The sequence below is a fragment of the Lacerta agilis genome, chromosome 7, assembly GCF_009819535.1.
Source record: "Lacerta agilis isolate rLacAgi1 chromosome 7, rLacAgi1.pri, whole genome shotgun sequence".
Lineage (NCBI taxonomy): Eukaryota > Metazoa > Chordata > Lepidosauria > Squamata > Lacertidae > Lacerta > Lacerta agilis.
In genome coordinates this window covers 38,437,786-38,465,166 of record NC_046318.1, presented here as the reverse complement: position 1 = coordinate 38,465,166, position 27,381 = coordinate 38,437,786, and the positions used below count along the sequence as shown (strand labels likewise).

Below are 27,381 nucleotides of genomic sequence, written 5' to 3'. Positions count from 1 at the left end.
GAAATTTAGTGAATGTATGGTTAAAATAATTAGGGATGTTACTAAAGTAAATTAGAACTGAACGCAGGAGAGAGAACGGGGGAAGTCCCCTTAACAAGATTTGGAACTAGATCATAATTAATAGTTGGTGTGTTCCTGTTTGTAGGTATGTATTTGCTTTTCTTTATTTAGTTCATGTTGTGTGTTATTTTCGTTTTGTTTTTTTTTGTTTTTTTTGTTTATATGTTATATGTTGTTGTTTTGTGGGATGGTATTTGTTAACTTTTGTGGGAAATCAATAAATTTTCTTGAAAAAAAAACAAAAGAGCGACTATCCATTGCCTTTAGACACAATACAATTCCTGGAATACACATTTACCTGCAGCCGTATTTTTCTTTGCCAGTTGCTATCTAGTTTGGAAGAAAGCAATTAAGGCTGCAATTCTATACCCACTTACCTGGGAGGAAGTGCCATTCAACTCAGTGGTCCTTGTTTCTGAGTAGACAGATGCATGATTGCATGAAAGTTTTGTTTAGTTTTTTCCTAGCGAAACCCTGCCATGTTGAGTGATAATAACTCACTGTGCTTTCCTTGGTGAGGGGATAACTCCTAATGGTGCAACTGAATCACTACAATTGTCAATGTATTTACAAAATCCAGTCTAGTATCTTGAAGCTAAAATATTTTTATATTGTAGTTCCTTTAATTGTACACTGATTCTGACATTTTAAACTGCATTAAAGGGCATCATCTACAAATGTATCAAATCACTTCAACTAACAGACTTCGATTTGATAGTCCACTGAGAGAAAACTCGAGAGCATTCAATAGTGTCTCAAAATTTAAGTGGATAATGGACCTGTAGGAGAAGTTGATTTTTAGCATATCAATATGGTATCTAGCATGCCTCATTAATCAAGTAAATCAAATAATAAATTACAGGGAAGACTCTCAGCCTAATTCAATATGATGCAAGACTCTTTAATGACTTTGCTTTAAAGTTAGACCTGTTGAAAAAGCTCTGAAATGGGGAACTACTTGTTGAGATATATTATGGATTTCTAGATTAATGTATAAGTAAGAACACTGTGGTATATTATTAGTAACCCTGGATAATTTTTACTGGATTTAAAAATTTATGGAAAATGCTGACTCCAATAGCCTAAAGCTGATGCGTTGCGCCATGCCCCCATGGCAGCCATTTTGTCACTGGGGCCCACAACACTTTCAAAATTTCACATGCCCACTGGTCCAAAAAGGTAAGAAACCCCTGCTCTATGACATACATCTACTAAAGGGCACAAAAATCCTTCAGTAGACTTTCTAGGAGCACTCCTGAATGCCTCAAATCAGAGCCGTCTCATCCATTGGGGCTGGTGGCGCGGCGCACCAGGGCGCAATGGCCTGGAGGGCGCCTCCGCCCTCCAGCCCCGCTGGCAGCGCCTGCCGGCAGCGCCCTCTGACTCCCGGCAAGGGAGCTGGCCGGCCACGCCACGCCCTCTGGCTGCCCAGCAGAGCACAGGAGCTCTGCGCGCCCTTCCAGTGCTTCCGGGACGGGAGGCGAGGGCAGCCGGCTCGCGCTCCCGCGCGCAGCTGAATGGCGTGGCGCAGCCGGCCAGCTCGCGCTCCGTGCGCAGCCGGCCAGCTCCCGCTCCGCGCGCAGCCGCCCGCCCGCCCGATGCAGCGCGAGCTGCCCAGCCGCGCCGCGCCGTCCGGCTGCGCGCGGAGCGCGAATTGCCCGGCTGCGCGCGGGAGCGCGAGCCGGCCGCCCTCGCCTCCCATCCCGGAAGCGCTGGAAGGGCGCGCAGAGCCCCGCGCCGCTCCAGCGCCACGCCCCTCATCCCCCACTCGCCCACCCCCCTCCCAAGGGGCGGCAAGCGCGGGAGGGAGGCGGCGGAGAGGCGGCATGGCGGGGGCGCCGGAGGGATAGCCGCGCCAGGGCGGCAGATCCCCTTGAGACGGCTCTGCCTCAAATATATACAAATGGCAAACTATTTGACCTTAAACCCCTAGCCTAGTACAATCAGATAAGAAGCAAGCAGAGGATTGGAAAACCATCATCAGCTTTTATCATAATAAATTGGGGTTCTCTCTACTTCCCCTGCCAGGTCACCAACATTAATAACAATGGAACCAGGGGAAACAGCTGTGTAGGAAGCCACTCCCCCTGCACCCCACAAATGCATTTATTCTTTATTGACAACTAATTTCAGGTTCAAAAACTTTACTTCAAATTATCTCCATCTGTTTAAGGCAGTTACCATTTCCAACAAGGGCTTGAGTCAGTCTACTACCTTTATTTATTTGAAAGACGATTTTTCCTGAAACAGAATTCAACTCAAAGCACATCAAGAATACAGGGCACAATCTTTTACTGCTCAGCTGTTTTTGTTGCTGCTTGTGTATTTGTTTCAGCAGTTTTCATCGCTTTTGTTCTTAGATGCTTTGAAAGTTGAGGTAATTTTAATTTTTGTATTTTAGCTTTTGTATGTTTTAAATTATGGTTGTGGGTTTTTCTTGATTTTATAGTTTTATCTTTTTGTAAACTGCTTTGAGGGTTTTTTTACACTCAAGTAAGTGTATAAATTTTATGAAATAAATAAATGAATAGGTTTTTTCCAGTTTTGCAGTATCACTATATTCCTGACAGTATCCTTTTCGCTGTATAAGCAGCTCAGCAGTAATGTTGGACAAATAGAAAGTAGGTAGTTAACAAAGCCAATGAGCTAGCGTTTGGTTTGTCATTTGAAGATGGCAATCCAAGTGAAGTAAACCTGGTAAAGTTGCTATGATTCCCCTTCTGCCTTGTTCCCAATGTAGACCTCACTCACCAGCTTGTTCCTGAGGTAGATCTGTACTCCTCACTGGCTTCCGATGTAGATCTTCACTCACCCCTTCTTCCCTGGCGGGAGGCACCATTTTATGCTTCGCTTCAAGCGCCAAAATGTATTGGGTCAGGCCTGTACTATACATAAATGTTATCCAGTCTCGCCTAAGCCTTGTTGAATTTTTGTTCAGTTCCCAACTTTGTTGGATACCTCATGTTTGCAATAGTGGCTGTTCCCATCACAGCTAGAGAACACTGTTTATGACGGTATGTTAACACACTGCTGTTTGTGTCCTCCATGATAAACCCCTACAGGCACTTGCAAGTCTTGTGATGAATTTAAACATTCCCCTCACAGACCTTTTAATGTTTGTATGAACACACACACCTACACCCATGTGGTGAGAGAGAAGGAAGCTGACAGACATCAGCAGCTGAATATTTTCGCAGTGTGCAATTTGTTATTCACCACAGGGCTGCCATTCCCTCCCTTTTGAAGGCTCCCTACTTTCCCCTAGCCATGTTGCTAAGCAACAGCTTGAGTCAACAATTGTCAACTGGGCTAGTGAAATGAAGGATTGGGGAGAAAAAGGGGGAGAAAAAGGACTCTGAAGGAGAAGGTTCCAACTTGTGAAGAGAATGATCCTGAAGCCTCAAGTAAAATACTTCAGAGAGGATCTGGACTCATGAGCCCGGTCAGAGCTAGAGTAACATAAATTTAGGAGTATTTCACAGGCCCTCTCAGAGGCCCAGAGAGGCCTGACCCATTTTCAGCTTTTGTGACCCCTAGCCATCACAAAATATTAAGATTATGACACTCAATAACAAAATAAGGCGCACACAAAAAAGAGAGTGTGGTTTGTTTACATAATCAGCTGTTCTGAGGGGAATATTAATCACCATCTATTACTGGGCCCTGTGTATTAGTATTTATGAATATAAAAACCTCTTGTGTTTTTATACTGCAAACCACTCTGTGATTCTCAAATGAACGGCAGTATATAAATTCAATAAATAGTATGATGATGATGATGATGAATGGACCAAATCTACATTAATGGACAAAAATATGTCTTTTACCAAATTACGCCTCTAATTTACTTCGATCTGCAGCTCTGTGCTTTAAGAGAGTGTCACATTTTGGCTCAATGCACAAGTTATGAAATTTATCAAGTGCCAACGAATTAACAAGTGTCTAAATCTGAGGTTCCCTTTGACCTTCAGGCCCAGGAAAAGGACTTTTAACTGGTGATATGCTGAAATTCAAAAGTTAATGCTAAATATGTTATATCTAAACCATGCTTGGCTTCTTCTTTTTGCAAACTGTTATAAACCAAACTAGGGACCCAGGTGGCGCTGTGGGTTAAACCACAGAGTCTAGGGCTTGCTGATCAGAAGGTCGGCGGTTCGAATCCCTGCCACGGGGTGAGCTCCCGTTGCTCGGTCCCAGCTCCTGCCCACCTAGCAGTTCGAAAGCACCTAAAAGTGCAAGTAGATAAATAGGGACCGCTCCAGCGGGAAGGTAAACGGCGTTTCCGTGCGCTGCTCTGGTTTGCCAGAAGCGGCTTTGTCATGCTGGCCACATGACCCGGAAGCTGTCTGCGGACAAACGCCGGCTCCCTCGGCCTATAGAGCGAGATGAGCGCCGCAACCCCAGAGTCGGACACGACTGGACCTGATGGTCAGGGGTCCCTTTACCTTTATAAACCAAACTAATTTTTCTTTACACTGTTTTGTTTCCTATTTTGTGGTGAAGCTTGTTGCTAAGGCTCTTGCACATCCTGAACATGCTTCATTGGTAGATTCCACTCAGGGAGAATCTGTTAAAATTATATTAACCAAAGGAGTAGAGCAGAATTACAACCCCATTAAAAGTAACCCCAAAGCTGATTCTGGAATACACTGGGTGTTGGGATTCAGACCCATTGTAGGTGCTAAACCTGGAGTCCGAGGGATGTCATGCAATTTTTTTGTCTCCCTGATTTTCAGGGATCAGATCTGATGCAGAAGATAGAAAACTACCATTTTGCACAAATGGCACATCTGTGTTACAATTTCTCCTGCTTGCATTTGGTGCTGATCTGCAGCCTTATACAGCTCTGACCTGTAGGCTTGAGAAAAGCTTGCAAAAGACCAAAGCGGGATGCAGTTACTGCAGTCTTCACTGACCTTCCACAGTTCCCTACAGCTACTACTGGGCTCTAGTTGTGGGACAGATGTTTGCCTTGAGTTTGATGGTAAAAGTGCACTCCTAGTTCAAAAAGCCTAATCACAATAAGAGTAAGCCCCAGAGTTGCAGTTCAGGTCTAAGTCCTACACCTGCCACTAGCTAGCCTTCCTGCTGCTCCTGCAGATCCTTTGAAACAAACAAAGCACCCACAGATTATATTTCCCTTCAAGAAGGGATAGTCTGAGAAAGCTACAGTCCCATATTCTGTAGCATGACAGCCAGATAGCATGGGATTTGTAATTTCTGCTGTACCAGTTCTATTTGAGAAACCAAATGAGCTACAAATTTAATGTCCTGGAAGGAAATTACGCTCTCAGGATTACCATTTACAGTTAACAAGAGGCAGCAATACCTTCACTAACTTCAATGCACCCTTATTGACACTGGATAATCCCTCTCTTTAAAGGAAATGGGTTTTCACTACAAGAGAGTAAGATAAAAAGGAGAAAGATTCACTTGCTTTTTTTAGCTCTTCTTTTGATCACTTAGACACAAGTGCTCAAACACTTGCAATGAAAGCTCACAAAATTGGGTCAAGACAAGCTGAAATTGGGTCAAGACAAGAGCAAGATAATTTATAGGGATCATTTTATGCTTTCAGTGAACCATGTCAGATTCTTGAAAAATGTCTTGCCTGGGGTATTCTCAAGGAAGGTTGTGACTGGATCAGGAATGGATTTTACCTCTTTAAAGTTAAGTGCTCGATTTTCTAAAACCAAAACAGGGGAGTGTTATATAGCACTTTCAGTCATATAAACTTAATCCATGTCCCAAAGAGCCAAAACTCTATGAAGATAAAACTAATGTGTGGGTGTGAGGAACAGCAGCGTAACTTAATAGTTTAGCCTCCAAGATAATGACTCTTATGCTTTTCTGTTTCCCTACACAGCACCTAGGCCAAATGGTCCATTACTGAAGTAGACCTTCCATCTGTTACAGTACTTACATTTGAAAACTGAAATAACTGTAATGTAATTCAAAACAATGTGTTCAGTTAATGTTTAAAAGTGCTTTGTGGGTGGCAATTGTTTCCAAGAATGACACATCTACCCCATTCCAAATTTCCTTGCATTTTGATGCAAAAACATGTATATTGGTGCTATGTAAACAATAACAATAACAAATGGAAATGCCGCTGACCATTTAAAATGTTAACAGTCTAGGCTACTGTATACATGATTCATGTTCTCCTATCATGTGTCCATTACTTGCAGGGAGCCAGAAGCGGCTCCAGATTTGGATTTTTAAAAAGAAACCAAAATCAGAAACAGGAAAGCTTATCCATCCAATTTTTCTACAAGCAGATGCTCTTCTGAGCTCACCTCAAGCTGAATGGAAAGGAGCTGTGTAAACATTGTCTCATCGGATTACTATACAACTTTACCATTTTGTAGTACAGCAAACTTCCAAGGAAGTTGCATTTCATCTCTAAATGCTGGTGACATACAGGTTTTCAAAATGGCCCTGATAGCCATTTCAAAATCTGCAGCCTCCCTGTGTTTTGAGTATCCCTTAGGGAAAATTAAATTCACACAAGTACATCTGCATGTTGGAATGTGGGTTGGGTGAATTTACACAGAATTGGGTTGTTTCCAGATTACCTGTTTATTTGTTGTTCCTCCTGATTTGTTTGCAGGGAAATTCAATGACATTGAAAATGCATTCAGATTTGTTTTCAGGGATGGTTTTACATGAAACTGTAATGGAAATGCAGAATAACTTTGTATTGTGAAGAGTTGGTGGTGTACAGCAGTGGCTCATTACATGCCTTGGAACACTTTAATTAGCCAGCTGCATTTGTTATCATTTTAAGATACCAGCTGATAAGTGGCTAATTTCTTGCTTAGTCACTGGCAGCTCTTATAGCACTGGTACCTAGTTTATGTTCATAAGATGTGAAAGGAGCTTGGAAATTCTACTCTGCAAACTTCAGCACGGAAGGTGCTATATTCTGGCCATTACAGGTGTCTGTTCATTGCTGCTTTTGAGAGAGATGTAAACTGACTGTCTTTTGCTTTTAATTTGCTATTTGGTCCTTGTTTGTTTGTGTTTTTCTCATCCTGCCTTTATATAAATCTGTCTATCAAAGATTAAAGTGTGCTCTTTGTCTTGTCCGAATAAAAAAAAACAAAAAAACTCTTCTCTTGGCAGAACACAAGCAAATGTTATTCCACACTTTCCAATACATTTTCTTATCACAAAAAGAGCAGAACTGTTGTGTAAGAGCTCCCAATCAACTTCAATTGCAGAAACTTCATTTGCTGATAAGTGATTGAATCCTACCTGCAAACAGTGACAGTCTGGAAGTGCTCTTGGTCACCTGGCAAAATGACAGTGAGCTGTATGTTTGCAGACTCATTCCCTCTTATACCACACCTTTGCCCTATAGCAATCTTGTTATATGAAATAGTCCTTGAACTTGCTTTCCCCCTAACTTTTGAGAGAGATGGATTGTTTCTGAGAAATTATCCCTACAGTCAGTGCTTTTTTCCCTAGAAAAATAGGTGCTGGTACTCACCATGATGTTGTTACATTAAGTGCCACACTTCTTAACAACCAAAAAAGAGGTGCCGGTACTGTGTACCTTTGAGTACCCAGGGGCACTGCCTACAGTGGAATTTCCAAAAGAGTGCTAAAGTGTACCTCCACCTTCTCTATTTCCCTGCCCTCTATTTTCCTCTTGTTGGGGAAAGGGGGTGGTTCCCAACTGAAACAGGAACATTCTGCATCTGCTATCAAACATAGACTTTATTGATTCAAAGTCAGACACTGTTCCCCATTCCTGTCTCCCTTCTTTTTCTGTATATGTACACACAGTTGTTACCAGCCTTCTGCAGGCACATAGAAGGCCAAGCAGTTTTTATGTGTATTTCAGTTTCTTTTTTATTTTAATTTATGAAGTTACATACTATTGTGCACTCAAGTCCAGAGTATGTAAAAAAATAAAAATAAAACCCTTGTGTAGTCCCATTTCATTTAATTGAACCCTTTTGTGTAATCCCATTTCATTGGTAGTGCACTGATAATGTACTTGTGTGGTTGAATGCCTACTAGAGTGAATATACGTAATAGGGACTGTAAACCTACATAATTTTTTGTGCTTGTTTGCTCCACAAATATCTTTCTGTAAGGCATGTGTTGTAGTTCCAACTTTTTATTCTCAGAGTTGCTGCTCAACTCAAGAAACAACTTGTGTACAGATTGCAAGGTTCTTACACATGCTGAAACTTTCCAGATGTGTACATTCCATTCTGTATCATATAAAAATGGTCTGTTTCATATTCAGGAAATTTGTTCTCAGTTAACAGATCACTAATGAATCCAATCTCCAGTTGTCATGTCTTCACACACAAGTGCAACTTTTAAAAATGGATCAGAACTGGCCTGAATAATTATCCAGATTTGGGCTCCCTGAAAGGTTCCCATGCAGTCTTGGGCTTCCATGGTGCTGTAGCTGAAGAGGAAGCAGTCAAGGATGAGAGAGGCTGCAGGGGTGTGCTCCCCACTCTCAACAGCATTCCCAGCTGCTCTACCCTTGGATTGCTGATTTAGATGGCTGGAAGGAGCGTGTCTTGGAAAGTGTGCCAAGGTATGGACAAAATGACATTTGGCTCCCCACATCTGCACTAAATAGTAGTCCCTATTGAACACACTGAAAACTCAGACATCTGAGTAAAGGTGTAATGGATTGCACTGTAATACTGTTTGCTCAGAATTAATCCCCATTGAAATGTGGGGATTACCATCCATGAAGGTGGTTTAAATATCTACTTAAGTACACTTACTTCAAAGTGTGTCCATTTGAAATTAATAAGATTTCCTTGCTTTTTATGGAAGCTAATGTCAGTTGCACTACCCACCAATGATATCCTTTGTATAAAGGAAGAAATGCAGCACAGATGTCTGGGGCTTGATCAATGTGGGAAGTTGAGTGAGAAATAGTAACGGGGTCTGCTGTAATGGTTTTGTTCCACTACCTTTCCTCAGTTTGAGCCAAACAGGCATATTGTCTCCAGGGGTGGAGGAAGCAGCTTCGCCACCCAGGGCGGCAAACCCGAGGGCGGAGTCACTCCGTAGCATGGATTATTATCTCATTATACATGACAAAGCTATCTTTAGCCATCTCACCCCTTGCCTTTCGCTGCAAGACTAATTGCAGCCGTTAAGAGTCATCAACGGGTTTTCCACACCTATCAGCTGATCACCCATTCTCACCACCCTTCTGAGTAATACCCCTCCCCACTCCCTCACTATATTTAAGGATCTGGTGACTTCTGTTTCAGTGTATCTGAAGAAGTGTGCATGCACACGAAAGCTCATACCAAGAACAAACTTAGGTGGTCTCTAAGGTGCTACTGGAAAGAATTTTTTCTTCCTCTGTAAATATTTGGTCACCATATTTGGAGCCAGGGAGGAATTTGCCTGCAGACAAATTGGGCCCATTTGGAGGTTTTGCCTACCTCATAATAGTCACAACTTGTTGGCAGATAAGGCATTGGGTTGGATCCTTAGTCTAGACAGGTGGGGGGCAGGTTGGGAGCCTATCCCACTCACAAACACCACACCCTAGAATGATCTGGAGGGACTGCCCCTATTTGATGTATGTCATAGGGAGACCCTTAACCCAGGATCAACCCTGCAAAATAATCAAGCAGCAGTCTGATTGATTCAAGATACATACCAAATGCTTTCACTAAAGCCTACTTACATCTGTAATCAGAGGTGCCAGCTTCTCCAAAGGATTGGGGGGTGGGGTCACAAAGTTGCATGACATCCTCTGAATAGTGAGAGGGCCCAGCCCTCTCAAAAAATATATATTTGGGGGCCCAAAACTGCCTCAGCCCCTAGGAGTCGGCACCTGTCTCTGTAATAAATAAAGTTGTGGTCTATTCAAACCCAATATGTTTGTTTTGTAGGTTTGTTGTCTCTTCCCATGCTTTGGGCCTCACTGGCCACAGGTTCCCTGCACAAAGATGTGGCCTATTTAATTCCAGTATGGGGTCCATTTCTTTCTTACAATCCACAATACTTCATTATTGCTATTGCGTAATATGCATTGTTCTTGTCAGACAGTTGGAAAAACTGAATGGAGTATGCAGGAAATGTAAATGCCTAACATTACTATTGTTGGTTTCATGAATTTATTCATTTATCCCTACTTTTGAGTGCGCCAGTGAGAAATGGCATTGTTGAAGTGATTAGTGTGAACACTAAACCTAGCTGTGTAATAAACTGAGTATTATTTATATAAATTATATAAATTGTGACATTTAAAAGAAGAGATTAAACTTCAATTTTCCCTTTGAAAGTAATGTAGAAACCTTAAAACTCAGTCTTAATGGAGGGGTTTTCTTTAGTACTTGTTTCACAGGAGAAAGCTGCTGCTAATGCTATTACCAAGGGCAATAGTATCAAGACTTCACCTTCCATCAACACATTGTATAATTAACTTATGGAATTCATTGCCACAAAATGTGGCAAGCAGCACTAGCTTAAATGTCTTTATAAATAATCCATATAGGTGATTTATTATTTATAATATAATGGCTTTAAAAAAGGATAAGATAAATTCATGGAGGACAGACATATCAATGGCTGTTGGCCATGATGTAGCAGAATACTGAACAATTTGCCACTGGATTACCAGATGCTAGAATCAAGCAATATCTGGTGGCTATTGCCATCATATCACACTTGTGGACACCTGTCTGGTCTCTATTTGAGACAAAATGGTAGTCTAGGTCTGATCAAGCAAAGCAATTATTATTTTTATGGAGTATTATTTTCCATTTGTGAATAGTATCACCACACTCAAAGTCACCAACGACCTTGGCTTATCTTCCATTTTGCTTTTATTGTTAATCAGTATTGGCTTGTCTACATCATGTAGTGTTTTCTTGAGGGAGGGAAAAAACTCTGTAGAGTTTGGATTTGATATCCCGCTTTTCACTACCCGAAGGAGTCTCAAAGCGGCTAACATTCTCCTTTCCCTTCCTCCCCCACAACAAACACTCTGTGAGGTGAGTGGGGCTGAGAGACTTCAAAGAAGTGTGACTAGCCCAAGGTCACCCAGCAGCTGCATGTGGAGGAGTGGAGACACGAACCCGGTTCCCCAGATTACGAGTCTACCACTCTTAACCACACCACCACACTGGCTCTCCATCTGTAAGATTGTCTCCATCTGAACAGCTAACAACTTTTTCATACCTCACTTCTTAACTAGTGCAGTGTAACTTTCCCCTTTAATTTGATTTTGACCTGTTTTATGAGGTAATTTAATTATTGTTTGATTTTATATTAATGTTATATATCTGATGTTAGCCGCCCTGAGCCCAACTTCGACCGGGGAGGGCGGGATATAAATAAAAGTTTATTATTTTTATTAGTTGCTCACAGCACTTCACTAGCTCATCCCTTTGACCTTGTCATTTACCTCTGTCTTTCCACTGCTCTGGTTTCCATAAAGCACAAATTACTTGGGTTTTTTTTTTGTTTTTTTGTCTTTGAGTCATTCCAGGCTTCTCCAGTTTCGTCACCTGCTTGGTTGCAGTGTTAGGTGCTTTGCTAGGCTGTAGTATTTACTATAATGCCAACATGAGCGTAGCCAAGGGGGACGGGTGGCAGCTGCCCCCACTAAATCAAGTAAATAAATAAAAATACTTAACTGAGGTTCTGCCCCACTCAACCTGAAGCCTGCCCCCCCCAAAAAAACCTGGCTACACCCATGAATGCCAACAGGGAAACTTCCAATCACCATGCCTTCCAGCATAATCCCATAGTACTGGTAGCACAGGTAGCTGCTAAGCCAGAGTTAATGCTGGTACAGCAATCACTAGTCTAAAGTTCAACAATCTGTACATGAGGCAATAGAGAGACTGACCAGCCCTTTTACAGAGCCCTCCAGCCCTTCCCAAGATCCCACTAGAACTCTGAGAGGAAGAAGCTCCATGAGGTGCCAGGAAGGTGAATTGCCCCCACTGGCCATGGTGGCATCTGTCCCATCCCTCAATCCAACTCCTTTTTCAAGGTTTCACTGGAATCCTGAGATAGGACATCAGTATGGGTTTTGAGAAAACAAGTGTTTACACTTTCCACTTTGTTGTGAACCTTGGCAGTTTGGAGAAAATGTCTTCTTTCATAATTATCCACTAATGTACTCTGGGTTCTATGCAAATGAGGAAAGAGTGATGCCATCCTATTCCATACACCCTTGATAGAAGATGAATATGTCACCTGACTGAGTCTTGTTGTATACCATGATTGGCTATAGAGTTAGCCAGAATCCTATTTTCTGTTTTGGCTATGAGGAGAGATGGAGGGGTGGACGGGTGTCTGTGACTGCCTATGGTCTCCAGTAAGAGTGTTTATCCTTATATCATCACTTTTGCAGGCATGACATTATGCCATTGCATCAGATGGGAGTAAGTGATGAGAGGGTTCCAATTATTATTATTATTTTATTTATTGGATTTATATACTGCCATATATCTGCAGGTCTCAGGAAGGTTAACTTTCATTCTTCCCTTGCCATATTACCATTCATATCACTTTTGGCCCTTTGTACATGAGGGTTCCACTGGCAAGGGCCTCCTGCCAGTACAAGAATAAGACCATGTTTGTGTACATTTCTTTGGGCAATGTAGGTGCAGGAGATTTAGGAATAATCCCACCCAGCAGATGCCATTTGGGGATAGGATAACTCTCTTTCTTGTTCTATAATCTGCATTATACTTTTCTATAATATGATGCCTGAGGGGTGTATGTGTGTAATGTTTAGGGCTGCAATCCTTACTCCTAACAGGAGTTTTAATAACAAGTGTTTAAAAAACCTTTATTTTATATGGTATCTGATGGATCATGTAAATTGTAGCATGTTTTTATCGTTTTCTCTAGGGACTAGTTGTTAAATCTAAACAGTTTCCTCTGTGAACTAATTATCTGGTATAAGCAGCTGCCTTCAGTAATCTGGGGAAGTAGAAGCAGAGAGTGAGTTGTAGTAGTAATAGCAATGACAATAATATATAAGTAGATAGAGGTTCAGATGGTTATGTGCTTAACTAACCAACAGAAGGGCATAATTTTAAAAATAACTGATTACAGATGCTGCCACGTTAACTGCTTAACACTTAACTGCATTCACATAATAGAGATGTAACTTTAAAAAATGCTCTAAGCATCTCTCCAAAGACAACTAATGTATGTTTTCAGCTCACTTGGGATGCCTTTTATGAGATATAAACAAATTGGCACCATAAGGAGCTGAGTTTTATTGCTATCTCTCTGCTAACAATATCTTATTCCTCAGGGTTTCCCATGCACCTTGAGATCATCATGAATTCAAATCCAATTAAGATAACTTTCAGTTTGCTGGTCTAAACAAATGAATGAAATCTCTCACTGTCCCCTGGTAGATGTAAGGCTCCCCTCCACTCCAGTCCACTCCATAGGCTGTGCCTACCAGACCACCCGTTATTATATATTGTTTAATTTCTAGTAATATAAGTAAAGCCCTGCACCACATGGTATGGAAGAAGTTACTGTTCCACACACAGCAGCACACTCATGGTAGAGAATTCTGATGCAGCATTAAATTTCAATAATCTCTCATCACTCTTTTTGTTTCCAGGTTTGGCCATGTGAAGCATCCAAGCAATTTTTTCAATCCTCCTTGAAAAAGAAAGGTATACATAGTTTATGGCTGGCTATAAAGATTTATTTGGTATATAAGACTATACCAAATATCCTGGGTTTTCAAAACATGGTGCTTCCAGACAGGTATATATTATGGAATTGGTGCTGCTTGTGCAAAAAAAAATGCTGTTCCCACATGACATCGTCAACATCAGAATGCCAGCCTGTATTTCCCCCCCCATTTAATCCATATTTATACTTCCTATGGAATATCTGATAAGTTGTTGTTTTTTAACTGTTGCCAAAGACCCGCTTGCAATATCTGAAGTTGCTTGCAACATTGAGTCCACATCTGGAAGTACTCATTGTTTCTCAACAGTTAAATTGGTACAACAATTAAAGAGGCTACTTAGGAAGTCTGTAGAATCTCTTCCTTTTGAAGAGTCGGAGCCGGGCTATACTTAAGCATCTGTCTGGGATGTTAGGTAATGGGCATCATATTCAAGGGGAAGACACTGGATGCCTTCCAGTTCTCGTTTCTTCTGTAAACTTCTGTGATTCTTCTCACAAAAAGAGTTAGGAAGCCATGAACTTTCCTTTAATCTTCACAGCATTCTGTCACATCGAAAGAAAGAACAGAAGCTCAGTGATTTAGGTTGCAATCCAATGCACATTTGGATTGTAAACTCCATTGAACACAACAGACCCACGTGTTAAGTCAGAAGCTATAATCTAGGTGTTAGTTTTTCTATCCACCAATTGTGTGAAGTTTTTTCAAAATGAGGAACTACGATTATTATTATTATTTACTAAATTTATTAGTTGCTTCTTGCCGCTGGTAACTCAATTTTCAACATTTCATTATAAGATTAGAGCAATATTAAAGTATATTACCGAGAAACTCCTAGATAAATTAATACTGCTCCTTAGCAGGAGTGATAAACAAGCTACCATTTCTGGAGGAAACTGTGTTGTCAGCAGGGATATAAGGAGGTAGCAATTTCTATCCCATCCTTGGATGATTGCAATCAATGCTGTTTCCATCCTGCTACAGTTCAGCTTCTGTTAAAACCTATGTTATTTCACTATCTGCTAAGGCCAAACTTATGTAATTAATTTCAATGTATTTCAATGGAAGCAAAACAGCGAAAATAATGTAACAATTTACATAAATTTGTGGACTAAAAATGATTGTGAATATCGCCCGTGTTCTCTTACGTGATTTCCATTCCTGACCTGACCTCAGATAACCATGAAAATTGCAGGAATTTCCACTCCTGTTTCTATTTCTGATTAAATTTCTCAACATCCCTAGTTGTTGGTCTCTCCTGCATGCTTTCCTAGATTCAAATGGTACTGGATAATTGTGAAAGCTTACCATGGGAGAGGGCCAGACATACTGTTTCTATATCTTAAGAACTGGCTAGCAAATTTTTAGTAAAAAGGAAGACACAACCGTCTTCAGCAGCCATCAAAGTTACTCAGTCTTACTCATTGAGAATTTTATGGGAAAAGAAAAGAAATGAATAGTTTTAAATCAGGATTGCATGCTCCAAAGCCAAAACATTTTTATGCCAACTATAGAATCACTTATTCCACTGTCCAATATCTCCTCAGCTAACGCCCAGCTTTATATAGAGACAAATGTTATCCAGGAAAAAAGGGGAGGCATTTTAACATGCGATTATTTTTCTCACTTGTGATGAGAATGTCAGAGATTCTGCAGTTGTTGAATTTAATAATAAATGTCACAAGTATTATTTGTACATGCATTATATTTTATTGTATTGCTGATAGTGTCCAGAATGTTTGGATACTTAAAACCAAAGAGGTTAGATCTGAACAACCCTATTAAACAAAGTGTATATAGATTATTATGAAGATGCCTAGTAAATGGTAAATGTACATTGTTCCAACATATTTCAGTGGTGGAGTTTGTGTATGAAAAATAATCAAAAATATAAAATCACCATTGTCATCTTGTTTGTATGCCACCATTCCATGGTTAAAACCATGCTCAAGGTGACTTACCACATGAAAAGATTTGCATAATTACAAACATAACAAAAGTCGTCATAAACAGTAAATAAAACACATCAAAAAGAACACAACCAAATTGAACAATTTCCACATAAATCATAATAACATCTAAAGATAACATATTACTATTGGTGGCAGCAAGAAAAATAATCCGAAACTGTACCCCAGCCCAAGGGTCTGTTAAGCAGCCTCAGCTTTTGTAGCTGGAGTCAGCCAGGGCCCTGCCCTCCCAGGCCAGTTGGTAAAAGGCCAGCAAGGCAGGGAGTGGGTCTTCCAGGACTCATAGCCAAGATGATCTCCAATGTAAAATTCAATGTTGTATCATGGATCTCTTAAAAACTATTAGCATTCTCACATAATTAGAGTTCCTATTTTATGAGGATGTAGCAGCAAGAGTTAAAGCAGTCACTAATTCACAGCACAAACCTCTATACAAGTATACACAAAAGAAAAAATGGGAGAGAAATTCAATTCAGTTCATGCTTTCTGAAACCTAAACAGCCATTCTTTGAAATTCACAATTCTCCAAATTGTGTAATGCAGTTCTCCAGCCAAATCATGTGTAAAAAATTCACAAACTGGGGTTAAAATGTACATAAAAACACATGCATTAGTGAAAATAACAAAAAATGCATTGTATTAGGGAAAATTGTTTGCAAAAATGTGTATATTAGGCAAAATTGCGTATAAATATGTGTACATTAGGAGAAATTTGCACTAATATGCTGAAGAATTTTCATTAGGACTTTTTTAAAAAAGCAAACTGATGTGGAAATGTCAAAAACTGAATTTAAGATTAGAAAAATGAGAAACAGAGAGAAACCTAAATGGTCAGATTGACCCATCATTACTCAGAATTACTCTAAGACCCATAGAGTTTTATGAGCCTTACTCTCAGCTAACTGTGTAGAGGACTGCAGCCCTAATGCCCCAGCACAAAAGATTTGAAATATCAAGAATGCTTAAGTAGTAAGATTGCTAGATTCTGTAAAGAAGAAGGATTCTGTGTCCCAATATTTTTCAGAAGAAAATATATTGGTTGATATTGCTCATCCTTACATAGTGTTGCAGAGGTAAAGGAAGCTGTACCTGCTGAACACTTCTCAACTCAGTTTATAATCCTACCCTTTATTCTATTACAATGATCTAATGCTGTCCCTACATAACAAGTCCACAAACTTTAATACTGCTGGAGTTATGGGTTTTAAACTAATATTGCATGCAGATACTTGGACACAATTATATTCAGCATTGGCAAGGATGGGAAGATAGCACTATGAACAAATTTTGTAACATAATAGAAAAGGGTAAATAAGCAGAAAATACTTCAGCTATTAAATCTCAACTCTTGATGAAGCATTTATAAATACTGGATAAAGAGTACATACCTGTGTCTAACTCTACACATTAGAGGATGTGGGTTTCCTTATGGAAACCCTACTCAAGTATTCAGTACCAATGAGCGCAAAACACATTCCCCAGAATGCAGAGAAATTGAAAGGTGAGATTGAGTGGGATCAGAGCTTTTGGTGTCCAGATAACTGTTCTGCTGTGCCACATTTATTTATTTAAAATATTTATGCCCCTCTTTATAGCCTGAAGAGGCTCTCAAAGTGGTTTACAAAAGATTTGCACAACAGAGTTGCATTTAAGCATAGCAGTAGCAAAAGAAATGACATTGTGTCATATGGTGTCAGGATAATTCAGGCAGAATTTCCTGTCCTCCTCTGTCTCCCTTTGGCCACAGCCAGCTAAGCAACAGCTGTTCTGAAGCAAAGGATTAGAGCTGAGCAGCTAAACGCACTCAGCCCATGATGGAAGCAGATCTTTTTCTGGTAGTTCACCACCCATACTTGCCACACTGATTGTATTCCCCTGAATTTAAAAGAACAACTTGCTTCTCTGTTTGGCACCTGTGAGGACACTGCCTATCCCCATACCCAAAATGCCATTGCATACACACACACTCGACCCTGGCTGATGTGGGATCAGCATCAGCTAGAAGAGGACCTGTATATATATGATTGTGTGTATCTAGTGCTCCCTTCATGATTTCTGTCTCCATAGAGGATTACCAATGCACAGGATCCATATATGTACATGCCCATTTCAGACTGACACCAATCATGCATCAGCTGCAGCAGGGACTTGGCCAGTGTACGCACTGGTGCCTATGGGACACAGCTAGCCTGTACATTTTAGATAGGGTAGCTCTATATTTTAGTGACAAGCCTATGATTATACCCACGGATTAAGCATGAGATCACACACTTTTGATTTTCACTTGTTTTCCTGCTGTTTGGCAAATGTGATTTTGAACTAACTTTCAGATCGCCATAGGCTTCATATCTTTTAAGAAACCATACTCCATTCTATCCTTTTTATAGTGTGAAACCCATGTAGAGTAGCAAGCCATCTGCATGCTGATTGAACCAGAAAGAAACCCATTTTGCAGATGTGCCATTTGAATGTCTTACTGGCATTGTAACTTTTTTTTAACTTCTGGTAATTGCTTTAGAAGAACAAAGCTCTTTGTTTAAGGGGAGCTCAGGGAGATCATAATTGCCATAAGGTACAAGACTGTTTCCAAGTATTTCTGAATTGCTTTTCTTTCTACATTAAATATTTAACGTCTAATCTTTGGCCAAACTGTAGAAACCCACTAAGGTCCATGGGTGATGACATCAGGAAGAGAATGGAGACCTGCCAGTTAAATGCTCTGTGTAATTTTCACTATATAACCACCACTTGAAAAGTATCTGGCTGAATTTGAAATAATATGCAAGAATACAGAAGCATGTAGTCACTGAAAAGTGGACCATAAGCAATTGGTTTCACACATTTGTGAAAAATGGAAGATTCACAAAATGTTTTGTTTTTTTAAAAAAAACAAACAGCTTTTTCACTTCCCAAACATTGTGAAACAAGTGTTTATCTTCCTCTTCCTCTGTAAAAAATTTTTTTTCTTTTTAAGGATCAAAACAATAATCTTTATTTACAGCAACGTGCAATGTGACTTGGAACTTTTTTTAAAATAATAATTTTTATTGGTTTTTTTGCACAAATTTTCCAACATAACAACTTCATAACATCATAACAAATCTTTGGCTATCACAGCCTAAGACTTCCCTCAACCCCTTCTAATGGTTTTCTAAATTCCTCTCTATTTTTGCATTTTATTCTTCCTCTGTAAAATCTTGACCCCTTGTGGGTTTTTAATTGAAAGACTTATCATTCTTAGCACTTTTTGTCAGGACTGATGCCAGTACTGACTTTATCTATGGGTATCCAGCAGTGAGATGGTAACCCAGTACTCCAAAAGGGAATTGTTTTAATGCAAGCACTGACTGAAATATTTGCTAGATCAGCTAAAGGGCACCTGTTTCTCAGTCATGTGCTCTGATACTCTTTTGCCTTTGCTAAGAGAGCAGTTTCATACCAGGCAGAGTGGACTATTTGTTTTTTGTTGAAGGATAAGAATGTGTGAATATAAACACACATAGGGTACAGTTAATCCAAAACTAAACTTCCAAAACCCCATTGATAGAATAGTGGGTGTCCTTACCTTTTGCACTGAAAATAGTATGACAACAGTGCATAATTGTGGCTAGATCATTCCCTTCTACCCAGTGCTACTTTTCTAGAAAAAGAGGTGCTGGAACTCACCATGAACACCTTCCTCGTTCTTTCAGAATGGCAATGGCACCCATCTGAGAGGTGCCAGCACTGAGTTCTGGTGAGTTCTGGCTGAAAAAAACAATTGGCAGTGGGGATGCTATGCATGTGGGATTGCAACTGACAGCTTGAAGGCCAGATCCAACCTGAACAATGTATGAAGATATTGGGAAGTCTATGCTATAGGCTAGACCTGCTATAGGCTAGACCAAGCCATATCTGCTAAGAATTTTCATATTATATTTTAAAATAAAAAATATTATTAGCACAAAATTCTGACCAATTCTATCCACAAATCAAGGGATGTGGGTGGCGCTGTGGGTTAAACCACAGAGCCTAGGGCTTGCCAATCAGAAGGTCGGTGGTTTGAATCCCCGCAACGGGGTAAGCTCCCGTTGCTTGGTCCCTGCTCCTGCCAACCTAGCAGTTCAAAAGCATCTCAAAGTGCAAGTAGATAAGTAGGTACCGCTCCAGCGGGAAGGTAAACGGTGTTTCCGTGCATTGTTCTGGTTCACCAGAAGCGGCTTAGTCATGCTGGCCACATAACCCGGAAGCTGTACACCAGCTCCCTCGGCCAATAAAGCGAGATGAGCACACAACCCCAGACTGGACCTAATGGTCAGGAGTCCCTTTACCTTTACTTTTTATCCACAAATCAAGCAGTGGTGACCATGCATTCCAGTAATTATTTGAAATGCCAAATGGGATTATCTTTTGAATGGTTTGAAACTTTCTCAGTCAATTCTCCTCCTTAGCACTCATCCAAATTTGACTCTAATGTTCTTCATGAGATAGGACAGGAAGAGTTTTCAAGGCTATAGATGTAATATGACACCTTCAGCTATATCAGAGTTTGAATTTTGATTAGAAAATTCTGTGATTAGTTTCTCAGTACAAGAATAAAAATAAAATAAAAATAATGTGATGGTTGTGTAGAGGGGTTCTTGCAACCCAATAATTGCAAAACATTATTTATCCAATTCTATGGTGGAATAGTTTGGAATACTGTATAATATATATTAAGTAGCAGTAAGCAGACCATATGCCTATTGATCTTTGAAGTAATGGAAGGGGAATGTCAGGAATGACTATCAGTGATAGATGAAAGCTAGGAGAGAATAAGGCAAGCCAGGCTGATGGACAGGAAGCCAACATCTGCTAAAAGGCATAACGGCACCTGACTTCACTTTCAACTTGACTTCCATGGCAGCTCTGGCTCCTGCCTATTTCAGGAATAAAATTAAAGATATTTCAGTCACTGTACCCATTAAATTTCAATAGATGGTTTTAGTTCAGCCTTAGAAAGTTCTAGTGAGCACATGCAGAGAGAGCCTTGTCTAAACTATTGATAATAATATTCTTTTAACAAAATAAATATAAAAATTTGATCCATTTTACAATGCTCCTTTTATTTAGTGCTGACAGTTATTTGCAGATAAGAAACTGAAAAGGCACTCCTTTGCTCTAAGAGAGACATGGGGAACCTCTTGCCTGCCAGATATTGTTGGACTATAACTACCATCATCCCTGACTCCAAGCCATGCTCACTGGGGCTGATGGGAGTTGTGGTCCAGCAGCATCTGGAGGGCCACAGGTCGCCAACCCTCAATCTTACAGGAAGCTGGCATCCCCCAAATTCAATTAATTCTGCTAATAAACAAAAAAAAATGACATTAACACTTGCCAAGGCAAAACAGTAAGGCAGTTTGTAGTAACACTGGTATTTAGGTTGTGTGTGGTGGTTTGTTTCTTTTTTAAGATGCTAGTGTCAGTCTCAGTATAGTGCCTGCCACTATACCATCTCTAATGGCTGGGAACAAGGAAGTGTGTTGTGATTTTAGCCAGTTTTTATATGATATATTTTTAAGTTGGCATTTTGTTCTGCTGGTGATGCTGATTATGATGATGATTTACTTCTTTTCTATGGCTTGTCCTAAGTCGCAGGGACTGTTTGGTATAGAAATGGAAATAAATAAAAGATGCAGTATTTCATACAGGACTAGTCAAGCACTACAGTGCCTCATGCGTTTTTGTTACTATTAACTAAGTGCACTGATGTTCATGAAATGCTCTCCATGGTGACGATTGGATTGGTCATAACCACAGCCCAACTATATAGCTCCCATTGTCTCAAAAAAGCAAACAACATTTTACAGGATTCATCTCATCCTGGATATAGTCTGTTTGCACGGTTGCCTTCGGGCAAGAGATACAGAACAATTAAATCAAGAACGAATAGACTAAAAACAGTTTTTATCCAAGAGCTATAACTATTTTAAATGCTGTAACCAAATGATATGATCTTTGGGGAGTCGTGATGGATGGTGTGTATGTGTATGTATGGTTGTAAATGTATAAATGTGTATATGTGGCTGTAAATGTGGGATGGCATTAAATTTTGTTGTACTACGTACAATGACAATAAAGTATCTATCTATCTATCTATCTAAGAGCAGATTACTGACTTCACAAACATTCTTTGGTGAAATGCTTTTAAAAAAAATGTTTATGTGTTTGCTTTTTTTATCCAGGCATCTTACATTTCTGTCTCCTTATTTCCCTATAAAATACTCAGTTTAAGGCTGCAATCCTACATACACTTACCTGGAATAAGTCTCAATGAACTCCATGGGTTTAGCTCTGAGCAGATGCATAAAAGGCTGCACTATTAGTGTAGAATTATAGAAAACCTTTTATTCAGTTTGCTATTGCTAGCTGTATCTAAAGCTATTTTAATCTTTAGAAGAACCTTATAGTGAAGAGTTAAGAAAACTAAAGAAATACATTTGGCACTGTCAAAAATCCCTGAATTGTCCCTCTAATATCCCTGTGCTCTGCCAAACATTTAATCAAGTTAAATAAAAACTCACTGGTCTAATACAAAAACTTAATATTAGGTATGTCACCTGAGCTACGATCTACACAGGCTCAGGATTAAGAAAAATTGACACTCAATGCAAAACGACAAGGCAAATGCAGTTCTGTGTGGGCAAAAAGTTTGTGTTAAATCCCAGGGTGAATATATGTGGCAGAGAGAGGAGGTATTGGATTATTGCTGGAATAGTTTTAGGTTTTAGTGAAATAAAATGAGACCCAGCGGCTGCCAGCAACAGTAACCAGGAATCTACAGTATGCTCTGTGGGTTCTTGCTTAGGCCTTGATTTTCATCCAGAACTATAGCATTTGCTGCTTCTGCCAGATGTTCGGGCTTGGGCCAACAATCCCATATAGTCTCACAGGAAAAACAAACCTTTATCCCTATGCATAACTATGAGACTCAGGCACAGTGCTCTATAGAGCTGTAAGTTATCCCATGGCTGCTGAAGGGTACTACAATTTTTTTTAAAAAATAACCCTTTTCCTAAGCTTTTAAACCTGTATTCTTACCCAGTAAACAAAGGAGGAGAATTTTGTTTCTTGAAATGTGGTTTTAAATGGGACTGTTAAACTACAGAAAAGCCAGGACTCTGGGTCAGCAGCCTGAAATGCAGTGGATATGCATTCAATACATAAAGATGGGCATGGCCAGGATTTTTGTTAGGGGGGGCAGAACCGACATGATTGGTCAGTTAGTTAAGTATTTCTATTGTTTTACTTGATCGGGGGGCAGCTGCCCCTCCCTGCCCTTCCTGGCTACGCCCATGTATATAACCTCTGCAGGCCAAACAATTGTCCCTTGCCTTTTCACAAACAATCTGGGGGGGACTGCAGGACCTGTCTGAAGTTCCTTTCCAATTTTCCAGTTCAGTCCCTTGGTGCTAAACAGCTGACTACCTCATGTTCTTATGAGTGCAGGGGAATACTGGGGAAAGATGGTGTAAATATTATTTTATTATGTTTGTTTAAAAAGGTAGCAGGAAGCGGCCCTTCAGTATCAGGGCAGCATATAGGGCAGCATAGAGCAAAAATATCAGCATCAAAATAAAATCACAGTTACTGTAAAATGAAACAAAGGAAAGCAGCAGCTCATAATTCTGCAGGAAAATGTCAGCAGAATAGATTAAGCAATTATATACCAGCTCACGTTAGCTGCTGGAATGCCTGGGCAAATAATCATGCCTTTGCCTGGCACCAGAATGACATCACACTTGGCATCAGGCAAGCCTTCTTGGGCCCAGCATTTCACAAATAGAGAGCTATGTCTGAGAAGCCCCTTTCTCTGGCTGTCATCCCCATTTCAAATTATATGGGGCACCCAGAGGAGAGCTTTAAATGACGCTTCCAGGCTGCTGCTGTTTTCAGGTGGGAATCAATCACATTCAAGAAAATTCAGGTTGATTTGGAGCTCTTGTGCAACAAATCCACTCCACACCCATATCCCCAAATCAGACTTTTTGCAATAAGGAAAGTGACAGAGAAATGCACTTGAAAGTGTGGGATAACAATTGCTTTATGTGGTGTTGTGTAGCCTCTATGCAAACAAATTAGAATGAATGCTCAATAAACAGCTGCTGTCATCTAACATCCCCACAAACTTTGTGCAAACAAATCAGAATGAGTATTCAATTCAGGTTGTCTGGAAGTGATCACAGTGTTTGTGCAGGTTTGGTGATAGAAGTCAGTCCTTTAAGTATTCAGGTGCTAAGTCATTTAGGAATACCTATATGGCTAAGCATCAGCATTTTGAAGTGTGCCTGGAAATCGACAGCAGCCATTTAAGGACTGGTAAGCAATTGTATGTCATTACTTTTAGGGCTTTTTAAATCAGACATTGCCTATGCTCACTCATATCTATCCTTGTAACATTAAGGATCAGAAATATGCCTTTAGAAAATAAGAAAACATATAAAAAGGTAAAGGTAAAGGGACCCCTGACAATTAAGTCCACTCGCAAACGCCTCAGGGTTGCAGCGCTCATCTCACTTTAAAGGCTTCTGCAGACAGTTTTTCCAGGTCATGTGACCAGCATAACCAGCAAAACCAGAGCAGCATATGGAAATGCCATTTACCTTCCCGCCGAAGCGGTACCTATTTATCTACTTGCACTGTGTGCTGTCGAATTGCTAGGTTAGCAGGAACTGGGACCAAACAATGGGAGCTCACCCTGTCACGGGGATTTGAACCGCCGACCTTTCGATTGGCAAGCCCAAGCGGCACAGTGGTTTAACCCACAGCGCCACCCGCGTCCATATATATGCACTTTAAATGGAATACCTGCAACCCTGATTGGCTTGAAGACAAGGAAGTAATAACATAAAGAAAAACATGGGTTTTATTGTTCAACATCTGGAAGTATGTGAGCCCCCCCCCCCATGAGTGTTTACAGAGTGATGAAGAACAAGTTTACATCTACCGGAATCAAGGGATATTGCAGCAGGATATCACGACTAGAGGAAATTTGCACTCCAACTGATCTCTAGGGCATCTTTTAAAAATATTTCACTTCTAACAAATATCACTAGAAAACAGTCATCACTCCCATTCCCTTGTGTTGAACATGCTTGTTACACTTTTTTTCTCCGCCTATACAAAGACCACAAAAGAAAAAAGTTGGCTACATGAAGCTTGACAGAACACCACAAGGAGAGCATATAAATCTTCTTATGTTGGCTGTGTGCCCTTGGAATTAAAGGGAAATTGTGTTTTGAATGTTTTTTCTCCCAAACACACTGGATTAACAAAGTATATTGTGCCTTCACAGCTTAATATATGCTGAAAAGTTTGGCAGTTGTTGGCATCTGAGGCAAGGCCTTGTGTTCCTAATCCTTCCTTCCTCTTAAAGTATAAACCAGACATTATAAGGGCTTGTGCAAAAGTCTTGGGAAACTTTGTGAACACCTCTTGGGTGGCACCTCTCAGGTAGGTGCCATTGCCATTATAAGAGAACAATGGAGGCATTCATGGTGAGTTCTGGCACCTCTATTTCTAGAAAAATAGTACTGCGCAGCAGGGATGCCAACTTGAATAACATAGGGGGGTAAGCCCCACCCCATATAATCACATGACGTGATGCATGCACACCATTTGAATGGCAATGCCCATCAACTTTGGGAGGGCAAGGTCCCCTCAAATATTTCATGGGAGGGCAAAGCCCCCTCAGCCCCTAGGAGTTTGCTCCTATGATCCACAGAAAAAGATCCCGGTCTCGGGTAAGCGATTGCGCAGGGCAGGCAAAACAACACAACCTCATTTATTTTAAAAACTTTTCGGCTCACTTTTAAAAATTTATATTTAATTGCATTGCAAGGGTTGTTTATATGAAAACAATAGCAACAAAGAAGCAAACTAAAATAAAACCAGAATGGTGGTGGGATGGAAAGGAGGAGAGCATTCATAGGTTTTGCTTATTTTCCATTTACAGGGGTATCATAAATTACCTTTACATTCAACTGAGGGAAGAGTTCAGCTTGCTAAGTACCATATCTAATTTATGCAACTTTTCTGCTCACTTTAAAAAAGTTTAACAATGAGTTTTACCCATCTTGTTTTTCACTAGAGAACTATCAGTCTCTGGTCAAAATGGATTCTCCCTTCATCAAGCATTGTTTTATCCTCCTTCTAAGATGGCATACTTACTGGGTTTTTTGGTTGCAGTATTAACCATGCTATTTGCTATAGTCCCCATGTATCATGTGTAGGTTATTCTCCATTTACTGCTAATATGGTCTTGTATACTAGAGATAACGCTACTCTCCACTTACTGCTGGTATTGTAGCCATTGCTACAGTAAGTTTGTAGACCCTCCCTGACAAAAAAAAAATGTAGCTACATCACCACATGATGGTACAACAAAAAATGTCTATTATCTCCTAATATAATCTCATGTAGTATTTTTAATTTGTCTTGGCTTTCAGTTTTGTCTATCAGGCATAGTATTAAAATATATTTCATATACAGTGGAACCTTGCTTTACAAACTTAATCCATTCCGGAAGTCCGTTCTTAAACCAAAGTGTTCTTAAACCAAGGCGCACTTTCCCATAGAAAGTAATGCAAAATGGATTAATCCATTCCAGACTTTTAAAAACAACCCCTAAACCAGCAATTTAACATGAATTTTACTATCTAACAAGACCACTGAGCCATAAAATGAAAGCAATAATCAATGTACTGTACTATAAAATAAATAAAACAGTATTGTATATGATAAAACTTTTTTAAAAATTAAAAATCTTACCTGCACTGATGGTAGTCATTGTTTGAATGGGGGGCTTTTATCCATTTCCGCAGTCACACAATCAATAAATAAATCAATTAATCAGTAGCTGAACTGGGATCCACACAGATCCCCCCCCCCGTTGCTGCAGGAAGTGCTCCCAAAGCAGCATGGGGGGGGAGTTGTGCGCCCACCAACTAGATGGCTGGCGGGCATGCAGCTTCCCTCCCAAGCCTCTGCGGGGATTGCTCTCCTCCCACAGCTGCATGGAGGAGAGTTGTGAGCCCGCCAACCATATGGCTGGTGGGCGCACAGCTTCCCTGCCTCTTGGCTGCAGGAAACACCATGACGACCCCCTTCTCTGCTGCACTCAGAACGGAAGTGTGCCCCCAAATGGAGTATATTCATATACAAAAAAAAAAAAACCCAACCCGGAACACTCATTTCTGGGTTTGAAGTGTGCATAATCCAAAAAGTTCATTAACTAGGTAGGAAAGGGTAGGAAAACCAACAATGACATAATCTTGCCTATTACTTGATATTTTGTGGGAAATATTTGTGTATGCATGTCATATTCAGTAGATAAAATCACTTCTCTTGCAAAATGCAATGTTTCTCATATTTCGGGAAAGCAGTTTTTTTATAGGATTGCTTTACACATTAAAAAATCAATCTTGGATGCATGGTTTGAAAACAGAATCAGCATTTTACAGTAAACTCAGTCCTCATCAGGCTTGTAAGCTGCAGAATGTGTCCAGCCCCTTAGGTTTCTTTTACATTGCTTTCCCTTCTCAAAATTATTCTGACATTGAATCTGTTTTATAGTTTACTGAATGCTCATCATGTTATTTCAGAAAGGTTCCAAATACAGATACATCCCCCATTGCTCATCTCTTCATGCTC

General features: G+C 40.2%; 1 long non-coding RNA gene across 1 annotated transcript; it reads left to right on the top strand.

The window, feature by feature from the left end:
* Positions 1-3,093: 3,093 nt before the first annotated feature.
* Positions 3,094-6,447, top strand: LOC117049377. Its single transcript, XR_004426977.1, has 2 exons — positions 3,094-3,464; positions 6,252-6,447. It is a non-coding gene; the product is annotated as an uncharacterized LOC117049377 (long non-coding RNA).
* Positions 6,448-27,381: the final 20,934 nt, after the last annotated feature.